This window comes from Mandrillus leucophaeus, unplaced genomic scaffold, assembly GCF_000951045.1.
Source record: "Mandrillus leucophaeus isolate KB7577 unplaced genomic scaffold, Mleu.le_1.0 Scaffold60, whole genome shotgun sequence".
Classification (NCBI taxonomy): domain Eukaryota; kingdom Metazoa; phylum Chordata; class Mammalia; order Primates; family Cercopithecidae; genus Mandrillus; species Mandrillus leucophaeus.
The window spans coordinates 6324629-6338163 of record NW_012106475.1 but is presented as its reverse complement, the minus strand read 5'-3'; positions in this window follow the sequence as shown (position 1 = coordinate 6338163).

Below are 13535 nucleotides of genomic sequence, written 5' to 3'. Positions count from 1 at the left end.
TGTTAGCCAGGATGGTCTCAATCTCCTGACCTCGTGATCCGCCCGTCTTGGCCTCCCAAAGTGCTGGGATTACAGGCTTGAGCCACCGCGCCCGGCCTCATATTTTACATTTTCTAAAGAACTGCCTTACTGTTTTCCACTGTGGCTGCACCATTTCACGTTCCCACCAATGGTATACAAGCGTTCTAACTTTGCATCCTTGCCATCACTTGTTATTTTTGGTTCTCTTGATAGTGGTCATCCTGATGGATGTGAGGTGATATTCTATTGAGGTTTTGATTTGCATTTTCCCAAAGATTAGTATGTTGAGCATTTTTTCATGTGCTTACTGGCCATTCGTTTATCTTTGGAGAAATGTATATTCAAGTTTGTTGCCCATTTCTTAACTGGGTTATTTGGTTTTGTTTTTGTTGTTGTTATTGAGTTGTGGAAATTCCTAATATACCCTGCACATTAATCTCTTATCAGATATATAGCTTACAATTACTTGCTCCTATAGGCTGCCTTTTCATTCTGCTGACTGATTCCTTGGACTCAGTTTGTTTAAGTTCGATGTCCCATTTGTCTAGTTTTTCTTTCATTGCCTATGCCTTTGGTACCATATCCAAGAAATCATGGCCAAATCCAATGTCCTGAAGCTTTTCTCCTATGTTTTCTTCTGGAATTTTAATAATTGAAGATCTTACATTAGGTCTTTGTTTGATAATTCAAGATCTGCATTTAGGTCTTTAGATCTTACATGAAGGGCTTACATGTTGGCCATCTTGGCTTACTTTTTGTATATTGTGTACGATAATGTTCCAACCTTATTCTTTTGCTTGTGGATATCCAGTTTTCTTAACACCAGTTGTTGAAGAGAATGTTCTTTCCCCATTTTGTAGTCTTGGCATTATTGTCAAAAATTATTTGTCCAGATATGCAAGGGTTTGTTTCTGGCTCTCTCTTCTGCTCGCTTGGTCTATGGATGTCTATTGATACAGTTTGGCTCTGTGTCTCCACCCAAATCTCATCTTGAATTGTAATCCCCACATGCCGAGGGAGGAACCCGTAAACTCCACGTGTCAAGGGAGGGAGGTGATTGGATCATGGAGGTGGTTCCCCCATGCTGTTCCTCTGATAGTGAGTGAGTTCTCACAAAATCTGATGATTTTATAAGGGACTCTTTCCCCTTCACTTTCTTCTCTCTCCTGCCACCTTGTGAAGAAGGTCCCTGCTTCCCCTTTGCCTTCCACCATGATTGTGAGTTTACTGAGGCCTCGCCAGCCATGTGGAACTGTAAGTCAATTAAATGTCCTTTGTTTATAAAGAAAGCCTATACTCAGTCTCTGGTAGTTTTGTTTTTGTTTGTTTTTGTTTTTTTTTTGAGACGGAGTCTTGCTCTGTCGACAGGCTGGGGTGCAGTGGCGCGATCTCGGCTCACTGTAACCTCCGCCTCCTGGGTTCAAGCGATTCTCCTGCCTCAGCCTCCCGAGTAGCTGGGATTACAGGTGCCCGCCACCATGGCCAGCTAATTTTTGTGTTTTTAATAGAGAAGGGGTTTCACCATGTTGGCCAGGCTGGTCTCGAACTCCTGACCTCAGGTGATCCGCCCACCTCAGCCTCCCAAAGTTCTGGGATTATAGGTATGAGCCACTGCGCCCAGCCTTGGGTAGTTTATACTCAGTCTCAGGTAGTATTTTTATAGCAGTGTCAGAACGAACTAATCCATCAATCTTTATGCCAGTACCACACCTCCTTAATTACTGTTGCTTTGTAGTTATAAAATTAGGAAGTGTGGGGCTTCCAACTTTGTTCTTCTTTTTCAAGATTGTTTTGGCTATTTAGGGCCCCTTGAGACTCCCTGGGAATTTTAGGATGATTTCTTTTTCTAAGAAATGCATCTATTTTTCAAATGGAGTTAATACTGTAAGTCCTATCACCTTTCTCCTCCCTTTCAGAAACTCTGTGATACTTATTCATTAGTGTCTATATAACTAGTTGTACAAACAAAAACCTCTGGTGCCCAAGATACATTTTCCATGACAGCCATTGAATTTTTAGGCATGTATTGATCAAAAAAGTCTACGTAGTTCCATAAGATTATCTCTAAACTGCATGCATGCCAAGGATTCTGTGAAGATCATAGTTAAAACCACATGTGAAAGTTCTATTACTGTAAATAGCTTTCATAAGAATGGCTCATTGTCAAATATTAGTAGTGAGATATTTATTGTGAGGCATCTAAAGTGAATCCACATGTAGGTCCTTGTAAAAAATATACATTTAAACAGTATTCCTCCAAAATAATAACATAAATCCTTCACCTTAAACAACAGCCTATTAATTTTTCTACAATATTGTCTGACCTGATTTCCCCCAGTGAGAATGTGAACTCTGGAGCCAGACTGTCTGGGTTCAAATCCAGCTCTGCTAGTAACTGTGAGGACTTGGGCAAGTTCCTTAACTCCTGATGTTTCATATGTGTCGTCTGCAACATTGAAATGAGCTACCTCTTCACATTCTTGTGAGGATTCAATGCTAGATCCAGGTTAGCTTTTTTTTTTGAGATGGAGTCTTGCTCTGTTGCCCAGGCTGGAATGCAGTGGTGCCATCTTGGCTCGCTGCAACCTCCGCCTCCTGGGTTCAAGCGATTCTCCTGCCTCACCCTCCCGAGTAGCTGGGATTACAGGCACGTGCCACCACACCCAACTAATTTTTATATTTTTGGTAGAGACGGGGTTTCACCATGTTGGCCAGGATGGTCTCGATCTTCTGACCTTGTGATCCGCCCACCTTGGCCTCCCAAAATGCTGGGATACAGGAATGAGCCACCGCGCCCGGCCCCATGTTAGCTTTTATCATCATGACGATGATAATCCCTGTGTATTATTTTCTGTTCAGATGAGAAATTTATTTACTACTAAAATGTATTCACTGCTCCACTGAAAACAATTTAAATTTTAAGTTTAGGGATTCATTTCAGGCTTAGCAATCAAGGGAAAACATTTATTTAGTCATTCAGAGTCCTAATCCACACTCCCAGGGTTTCTGCTGGAGAAACCCAATGTTTCCCACTGCCAGAGCAGTACTCTTGCCACCACATCGTGCATCTGCTCAAGGGGGAATCTCTAGAAAGGAGACAGCACATGGTGGAGGAGCAAGGGCCGGAGAGCCCACCAGACCCGGGCTCATATCTGGGTTCTACCCTTCCTTGGCTGAGTGAAATCAGGAAAGTTACTTTGTGTGTTGGTCAAGAATATGTCTAAAATTTTGTTGTTTTTTTAGAGACAGGATCTTGCTTTGGTTGCCCAGGCTGGAGTACAGTGACGCAATCACAGCTCACTGCAGCCTTGAATTCCTTGGGCTCAAATAATCCTCCTGCCTCAGCCTCCCAAGTAGCTAGTACTACAGGTGTGTGCTGCCACACCTGGCTTTTAAGGTGTTTTGTTGTTTTTTTTTAATTAAACTTTTATTTTGAGATAATTGTAAACATCCAGTTGTAAGAAATCCCACATAGAGGGCCAGGCATGGTGGCTCACACCTATAATCCCAGCACTTTGGGAGGCTGAGGCAGGCAGATCATCTGAGGTCAGGAATTTGAGACCAGCTTGGCCAACATGGTGAATGGTGAAACCTTGTCTCTACTAAAGATACAAAAATTAGTTAGGTATGGTGGCGGGCACCTGTATCCCAGCTACTCGGGAGGCTGAGGCAGGAGAATCGCTTGAACCTGGGAGGCAGAGGTTGCTGTGCGCTGAGATTGCGCCACGGCACTCCAGCCTAGTGGGGAGTGAGAGACTCTGTTTCACAAAACAAAAAACAACAACAAAAAATAAATCACACATAGAGATCTTGTATACTATTTACCCAGTTTCCCCTAGTAATAACATCTTGCAAGACTGGAGTACAGCATTATAACTGGATATTCGCATTGATAAAGTCAAGATGTGGAACCATTCCCTCACAAGCATACCACATATTGTCCTGTCCCCCATCCCTGACCCCTAGCTATTGAAGAAGTCTTTCAGTAGGCCTATGTGTTTTTTCTCTTGGGTAAATACCAAGAATTGAAATGGCTGGATTGAATGGTGAATAGATATTTAACTTTCTAAGGTATTGCTATATGCTTTTTCAAAATTGCTGTGTCACTTTGCATTCCCATCAACAACATATGAGAGTTTCAGTTGCTCCACATCCTTGCGAGCACTTGGTACTGTCAACCTTTATTTTTAAAAAAATATATTAGCGGGGCATGGTGGCTCACGCCTGTCATCCCAGCACTTTGGGAGGCTGAGGCAGGCAGATCACGAGGTCAGGAGATCGAGACCATCCTGGCTAACACGGTGAAACACCGTCTCTACTAAAAATACAAAAAATTAGCCAGGTGTGGTAGCGGGCGCCTGTAGTCCCAGTTACTCGGGAGGCTAAGGCAGGAGAATGGCGAGAACCTGGGAGGCGGAGCTCGCGGTGAGCTGAGATGGCGCCACTGCACTCCAGCCTGGGAGACAGTGAGGCTGCATCTCAAAAAAAAAAAACAAAAACAAACAAAAATAACATGGTAAATACACATAATACGAAATTTGCCATTTTTACCATTTTTAAGTGTACGGTTCAGTGGTATTAAATGCTTTCACATTGTTGTGCAACCAATGCCGTCATTCATCTCCAGATCTCTTATCATCTTGCCAAACTAAGTCTCTGTACCCATTAAAGAAAAGTCTCCATCCTCCTGACCCCTGAGAACCAGCATTCTATTTTCTGTCTCTATGAATTTGACTACTATAGGTACCTCTTGTAAGTGGCATCATACAGTACTTGTCTTCTTGTCACTGGCTTATTTCATTTTGCCTAATGTCCTTAAGATCAACTGTGTTTGTCCAAGGTCTACGCAGGTAGCGTATGATTTCCTTATTTTCTAAGGGTGCATAACATTCCATTGCATGTACATACAACATTTTCTTTATCCATTCAGTTTCCAGTGGACACGTGGGTTGCTTCCGCCCAAGCTTCCACCCATGTTGATGAATGCTGCTATAAACACGTGTACGAATGTCTCAGCGACCCTGCTTTCAATGCTTTTGGGTATATATCTGAAGTAGAATTGCTGCATTATATGGTAATTCTGTTTTTAATTTTTAAAGGAACTCCTGCTATTTTATGCAGCAGCTGCACCATTTTGCGTTCCCACCAAAAGTGTATACAAGGATTCTAATTCCTGCACATCTTCACCAACATTTGTTTTGATAGTAGCCATCCTAGTGGGTGTGAATTGGTATCTCAATGTGGCTTTCATTTGTATTCTGGGATCTTAGTTGACAACTGCAGAAGTCTCTTCAACTTGTTTAAGCAGAAAGGGATTTATTCAAGGATATTAAATAGCTTGAGGCATCTCCAGAAGGGTCAGAAAGCCAGATGTGGAGTCTACACAGTTAGAAACAATAACAAAACTGTTCTGCAGGACTGCCTCAGCCAGACTTTAGAGCTGCCACTGCTGCTGCTGGCACTACACTGGCTCTGCTAATGATGGATGCCATACACATGACTCTGCATCATTCCTATCCACAAAGGCCAGACTCCTCTCCACCATCCATGCTAGAAAAATGGTTCAGGACAGCACCTGCTTCCTTGTGCTGCTCTGTTTCAGACTGAGACTTGTGTGAGTAAGTCTGGTTGGAGGAGCCTGCACCCTAGCTGCTAGGTGCTGGGAAAGGGAGTTGAGCTTCTTTGGAGACACGCGAGTCACAAGGTGGGAAATTACTCTAGTATTGGAAGGGTTTTCAAAGACAAACACAAAGCATGAGAAGTATCTGCTGTATTTTTCTATTCTACTTGTAAATAGGGATAATTATAGTTGCCTTACTGACTCAGTTTGAAGATGAGATGAGATCTGTCATGCAAAATGTTTAACACAGTGCCTGGCCCAGAGCAGGTGCCAATAATGTTGTTTTTCTCTTTTCTCTCAATAAAATGTAAGCATCACTTCCTGATGTGACATAAGGCTATTAGTGTAGGCAGCTGTATAATACAATTTTAGGAACCTCAAGGAAGCTCTATGACCCCCCTAATACTCTAACATAAAATTCCATGTCATTATTGTAGCTTAAGTTCTGGTCTTTAGAAGTTGCAAAGCCACAATTCACAATTCAAGATGAAATTTGGTTGGGGATACAGCCAAACCATATCAAGGTTGTGAAATACTGGAGGAGATTTGCGAACTGGACTTTAAGGAATTTAAATGGACATTGTTATTCACTGTGGGTTTTCAGAAACCATGAACTGAGAAGTAATTATGGACTTGAAAGCTTGACACAGAGTCAGTGCTTTATGTAGATCACTTACATGTCAAATGGCCAGGATGCCCTGGCACCCTGACAGGTGCTCCATGATCAACAGACATCTCTGGATTCTCTTGTGTCTTTTAGTTACTGTAAGATAATCATGGTGAGGTAACTAGTCCAGGCAGACTTAGCTTTAAGAAACATGACCAGGATAAAGTCATATACCCAAAATCAAATGTCACATTTACAGTGTGCTAAATCTTACACTTAGCAAAATTACTGAGGAAAGAATATGTGGTTGAATATCATGATGATTTAATGAACCATTTCACTCAAATGCGGTGAGTGGTTTTGCTTTTTTTAAGCTTCACCGAGTGGTGGTTTATAGTACACAGGACATCTGGTGCTTATAGCAGTCCAGCATCCATTTGAAGGGAGCATTTATCTGATAACCAATTAAGCTGAATACATTTTCACATATTTATTGATTACTTGGATGCTGTCTTTTGTGGAATGCCTGCTCGAAATCTTTTGCTCCTTTTTCTACTGGGTTGTCTGCCTTTTTCTTATTGATTGTAGTTCTTTATGTCTTCTGGGAGATCTTTTGTGGCTATATGTAATACAAGTCTCTTTTTCCATTCTGTGGCTTGTCTTCATTTTTATAAAATGAAGATTTTCTCTACTCATCTTGAGTAGAGAATCTTAATTTTAATGATGTCTGTTCTACCAACTTTTTTTTTTCAAGATACAGTCTCACTCTTGTTGCCCAGGCTGGAATGCAGTGGCGTGATCTTGGCTCACTGCAACCTCCGCCTCCCAGGTTCAAGCAATTCTCCTGCCTCAGCCTTCTGCGTAGCTGGGATTACGGGTGCCCACCGCCACGCCTGCCTAATTTTTGTAGTTTTTAGTAGAGATGGGGTTTCACCATGTTGGCCAGGCTGGTCTCGAACTCCTGACCTCAAGTGATCCGCCCACCTCATCCTCCTACAAGTGTTGGGATTACAGGTGTGAGCCACCATACCAACATTTTTATAGTCAAAACTTAATGTTTTGTTCAAAAAAATCTTTGCAGATCTCAAGTTCATGAAGATACTTTCTTTTAAAAATGCTATAGTTGGTATCTCAATGTGGTTTTTATTTGCATTTCTCTAATTATCAGTGATGAGCTTTTTTTTTATGTCTGTTGGCTGCATAAATGTCTTCTTTTGAGAACTGTCTCTTCCTATCCTTTGCCCACTTTTTGATGGGGTTGTTTTTTTCTTGTAAATTTAAGTTCTTTGCAGATTCTGGATATTAGCCCTTTGTCAAATGGATAGACTGCAAAAATTTTCTCCCATTCTGTAGGTTACCTGTTCACTCTGATGATAGTTTCTTTTGATGTGCAGAAGCTCTTTAATTAGATCCCATTTGTCAGTTTTGGCTTTTGTTGCCATTGCCCTTGGTGTTTCAGTCATGAAGTCCTTGCCTATGCCTATGTCCTGAATGGTATTGCCTAGGTTTTCTTCTAGGGTTTTTATGGTTTTAGGTCTTACGTTTAAGTCTTTAATCCATCTTCAGTTAATTTTTGTATAAGGTGTAAGGAAGGGATCCACTTTCAGCTTTCTGCATATGGCTAGCCAGTTTTCCCAATACCATTTATTAAATAGGGAATTCTTTCCCCATCTCACACCAGTTAGAATGGCGATTACTAAAAAGTCAGGAAACAACAGATGCTGGAGAGGATATGGAAAAATAGGAACACTTTTACACTGTTGGTGGGAGTGTAAATTAGTTCAATCATTGTGGAAGTCAGTGTGGCAATTCCTCAAGGATCTAGAACCAGAAATACCATTTGACCCAGCAATCCCATTACTGAATATATGCCCAAAGGATTATAAATCATTCTACTATAAAGACTTATGAATGTGACACTATTCACAATAGCAGTGACTTGGAACCAACCCAAATGCCCATCAATGATAGACCGGATAAAGAAAATGTGGCAGATATACACCATGGAATACTATGCAGCCATAAAAAAGGATAAGTTCATGTCCTTTGCAGGGACATGGATGAAGCTGGAGACCATCATTCTCAGCAAACTAACACAAGAACAGAAAACCAAACACCACATGTTCTCACTCATAAGAGGGAGTTGAACAATGAGAACACATGGACACAGGGAGGGGAACATCACACACGAGGGCCTGTCAGGGGGAAGGTGGGGTAGGGGAGGGATAGCATTAGGAAAATACCTAATGTAGATGATGGTTTGATGGGTGCAGCAAACCACCATGGCACATGTATACCTATGTAACAATCCTGCACTTGTTCTGCACAAGTACCCTAGAACTTAAAGTATAATAAAAAAGAAGTGCTTTAGTTTTATATTTGAGATTATTTCCAATCCATCTGGTATTTACTTTTGTGTGAGGGAGCAGTCAAAATTCATTTGATTTTTCCATTATTGTTTTCAATAAATTTTCAGTATAATTTACTGAAAAGGCTATCTTTTCTTTCACTCCACTGCAGTGTACCTTAGTCATCCATGAAGTAATGAAATGTGGGTCTGTTTCTGGACTCTTGACTGTATTGCATTTGTCTTGTGCCAATGTCATACTCTCTTAACTGTTATAGTAGCTTTATAATAACTCCTGAAATCTGGTAGCCTAAGACTTCTAAGTTTGTTTTTCTTCTTCAAGATTGTCTTGACTACTCCCGGTCCTTTGCATTTTATATAATTTTAGAATCAACTTGTCAACTTCCACAAAATATCTGTTGGGACTGCACAGACATCGTTACAATACCAAAGCTTCTAATTCATTAATATGGCATAATCTGCCATTTATTTTGGTCTACTTTCTTTCAGTATGTTTTGCAGTTTTCAGTGTAGAGATCTGGCATCTTTCATTTTATTGTTATTTGATAGGTTTCTATACTGTAAATGGTATTCTTTTAAAGTTGCATTTTGTTTATTACTGGTATATATGGTTTTAAATTTTGATGGTGCATCCAGCTGCTTTTCCAAATTTACTTAATTGCTAACAGTTTATTTGCAAATAATGGCATTTTTATTCCTTTCCAAACCTTTGATCTTTTATCTTTTTCTTAAGTTTTTGTTTGTTTGTTTGTTTATTGAACTGACTAGGACTTTTAGTATGATGACTAATCAGTGGTCAGAATGAGAATATTTGACTTGTTCTCAATGTCAACATAATAAATCCTTAACAAATATTTCTTGCTTTTCTCCTAAATGAGATCCATTTGGAACAGTCTGAAATTCTCAGTAAAACCTAGAATGATCCCTTCTGCTAGTGGTGGTATAGGAGTGTTTCTTGAACATTTGACACAGATATTGGTTATTTCCACAACAAAAAGGCATATAAGGAATTAGAAAAAAAATTTAAAAGCTCCATGCTAAGTCCACCAATATGTGACATACTGAAAGGAACAATTAAAGAATGAAAATATACCCTATGCCCTTAGTGAACTTCTTGGTGAAAAATAAATAAGCCAACTTTTTTTTTTCCTTGAGTTACTGCTATGAGCAGGAAACTAATCTACATTATGTCCTTTAATCCTCCTAACAACCAATGAAGTGGCCATTATTTCCAACAACAGAAAAAAAGATGGAGGCCTAGACAGGTCTGAATAAGTTGTCTAAGGTAAGTGCTAAGTGCTGAGTGGTTTGGCTAGTAATTAACAATTGAATGTTACACTGAAATGTACAATCCATATGTGCTGTAGAAATTCTGAGAAAGAGAAAACGGTTTGGATTAAGTGGTCAGAGCTGTCATAGAAAAGTTATGGCTTGAACTGAGTATCATTAAGGTAAAGGATTTAAGTTTTGATAAAATAAATCAGAACTGCAGAATGGAAGAGCCATTATGAGCCCAGCAATGAAGCTGGAGTGATCGTGGCCTCTATGTGCCAGTATCTTAGGGTGCTTGGCAGAATAGTGGGAGAGAAGGCTGGAGAGGAGGCTTAGCCAAAGAAAAGAAGTTTGATGAAAATACTTTTTCTCACAAGACCTTATGGGATTTATTTCACCTAGCTTTTTGTCCCCAGCTACTTTTGCCTCCTTCCACATGATGCATACATTAGCTACACTCAATTGATATTTATTGAATGCCTATTGTGTGTAAAGTACAGTGTAAGAAGCTGGCTTTGTCACACTGTTTTGGTCATGCGGGGGTTCATGCTTTTATTTAAAGTTACATTTTTCCTTAACATGAAAAAAATCAAATGTATGCATGCACATAGAGAATCAAATAGACCTGTAAAAGTTTGTTACTACAAAGCATGCCCTTCCATCTCTCTCCTCAAAAACAACTTTTCATTATTTTTGCAGATTATATTATCCCCTTGCCACTAAATAATCTTCTTGATTAAAAAAACCCTCCTGGCCGGGCGTGGTGGCTCAAGCCTGTAATTCCACCACTTTGGGAGGCCAAGACGGGCGGATCACGAGGTCAGTAGATTGAGACCATCCTGGCTAACGTGCTGAAACCCCGTCTCTACTAAAAATACAAAAAAATTAGCTGGGTGTGGTGGCGGGCGGCTGTAGTCCCAGCTACTGGGGAGGCCGAGGCAGGAGAATGGCGTGAACCAGGAGGTGGAGCTTGCAGTGAGCTGAGATCAAGCCACTGCACTCCAGCCTGGGCGACAGAGTGAGACTCCGTCTCAAAAAAGAAAAGAAAAACAAACAAACAAACAACAAAAAACCCTCCTGAGTGAAAATTTGTATCCTTTAACCAACATCTCCCCATCCCCAAACTAAGATCCCCCAGCACAGCTCCGGGCCCTGGTAACACACTTCTATTCTCCACTTCCATGAGTTCTGCTTTTTCGGATTCCACATGTAAGTGAAACCACGTGGTATTTGTTGGTCAGTGCCTTATTTCACTTAACATAATGTCCTCTAGGTTTATCCATGTAGTCACAAATCACAGGCTGAATGGTATTCCACTGTGTATATATACCACATTTTGTTTTATACATTCATCCACTGATGGACACTTAGGTTGATTCCACATTTGGTTACTGTGAATAATGCTGTGATGAACTTGGGATCACAGGTAATTCTTTAACATACTCATTTCATTTCCTTTGGACACATACCCAGTAGTGGGATTGCTAGATGATACAATAATTCTATTTTTAATTTTTTTGAGGAACCTCCATACTGTTTTCCTTAATTGCTGCACTAATTTATATTCCTGCCAACAGTGTGCAAGGGTTTCCTGATCTCTCAGCACTTATTTTTTTAGACAGTCTTCGTCTGGTATCTAGGCAGGAGTGCAGTGGTGCAGTCATAGCTCACTGCAGCCTCAAACTCCCAGGCTCAAAGGATCCTCCCACTTCAGCCCCCCAAGTAGCTGGGAGTGCAGGTATGCCCACCACACCCAGCTAATTTTTATTTTTTTTTAAATAGAGACAGGGTCTTGCTGTTTGCTCAGGCTGGTCTCGAATTCCTAGCCTCAAGCAATCCTCCCACCTCAGCCCCACAAAGTGCTGGGATTACAGGCATGTGCCACCACAGACAGCCTCTTTCATCTTTTTGATAATAACAGTGTGAGGTGATATCTCATTGTAGTTTTAATTTGCATTTCCCTGATTAGTGACATTGAGTATTTTTTCATGTATCTGTTGGCAATTTTTTTTTTTTTAAGTCGGAGTCTTGCTCTGTTGCCAGGCTGGAGTGCAGTGGCACAATCTTGGCTTACTGTAACCTCTGCCTCCCAGGTTCAGGCGATCCTCCTGCCTCAGCCTCCCGAGTAGCTGGGACTACAGGTGTGTGCCCAGCATGCCCAGCTAATTTTTTTGTAGTTTTAGTAGATACGGGGTTTCACCATGTTGGCCAGGATGGTCTCAATCTCTTGACCTTGTGATCCACTCGCCTTGGCCTCCCAAAGTGCTGGGATTATAGGCGTGAGCCACAGCACCTGGCCCTGTTGGCCATCTGTATGTCTTCTTTTGAGAAATGTCTATTCAGGTCCTTTGCTTCTTCTTTTGGAGACGGGATCTTCATGCTCTGTTGCCCAGGCTTCAGTTGCAGTGTCACAATCACAGCTCACTGAACCTCAAACTCCTGGGCTCAAGTGATTCTCCTGCCTCAGACCCCTGGGTAGCTAGGACTGCATGCACCACCACACCCAACTCATTAAAAAATTTTCTGTAGAGATGGGGTCTCGCTATGTTGCCCAGGCTGGTCTCAACAGATCCTTCTGCCTTGGCCTCCCAAAGTGTTGTGATTACATGTGTGGGCCACCCAACCTGGCCTTGCCATTTTAAAATTGGGATGTTTCCTTGCCATGAGTATACTTCACTATGTATTTTGGATGTTAACCCCTTTTGAGATGTATGGTTTGCAAATATTTTCTCCCACACTGTTGACTGTTTCCTTTGCTGTGCAGATTTTTAGATTGATGTAATCCTTTGATTTTCAATTTTTACGTATTATCCACTGATTTCCTACTGTGGAAAATGAGAATTTGATAACTTTTCTAACCTTCACAATACCATGTCCTCTCCCAATATAGTTGTTGTCATTTTGATTAGATGAATATTTTGTTAACATTATTATGCCATTCAACCACTGGTCATAATTTTTCTTTTCTGCCCGTTTTGCTTTCCTGGAGTTAACTGCCAGTTTTTTGTTTGGTTTGGTTAGTTTTTCTTCAGAATCACTGTCATCTCTGATTGAACCCTGGAGCCTTGAAAATCATCTCCACCCACCTTCTGATTCCAGCCAGTATCAGTGGACAGTTCCGTGGGAACTGAAGACCCCTTTCCTCTCTTTCAGCTTTCTGTCTCACGGTCTTCTTTGACACGGAGCCTACTATGCCCATGTGCATACTGCCCCATGTGCAAGGAGATAATGCCCCTGGCAGCAACTTGATGAGTGAAAAATGACAGTGTATAGATAAATGCTCCAGCCACTTGTCTTTCAGGAGGCAATTCGGGGAGCTATCACATAGCTTGAGGACCTGGTGGAATCAAGTTCCCACTGTTTACACAGAAATGACCTCAAAAATACACCATGTTTTATATTGACTTTTCCCCTTTCTCCTTCGCAGTACCACAAGTCCCTCCCTGCTAGTTTCTGGGATCTCTAAAATAAACTAACCCATGTTCTTGACTCAGGCTTTGTTTCAGGAGGAACCTCTTACTTTGCTGGTTGCCTCACTCCTAAGATCTAAGATATGGCCGGGCGCGGTGGCTCAAGCCTGTAATCCCAGCACTTTGGGAGGCCGAGACGGGCGGATCACGAGGTCAGGAGATCGAGACCATCCTGGC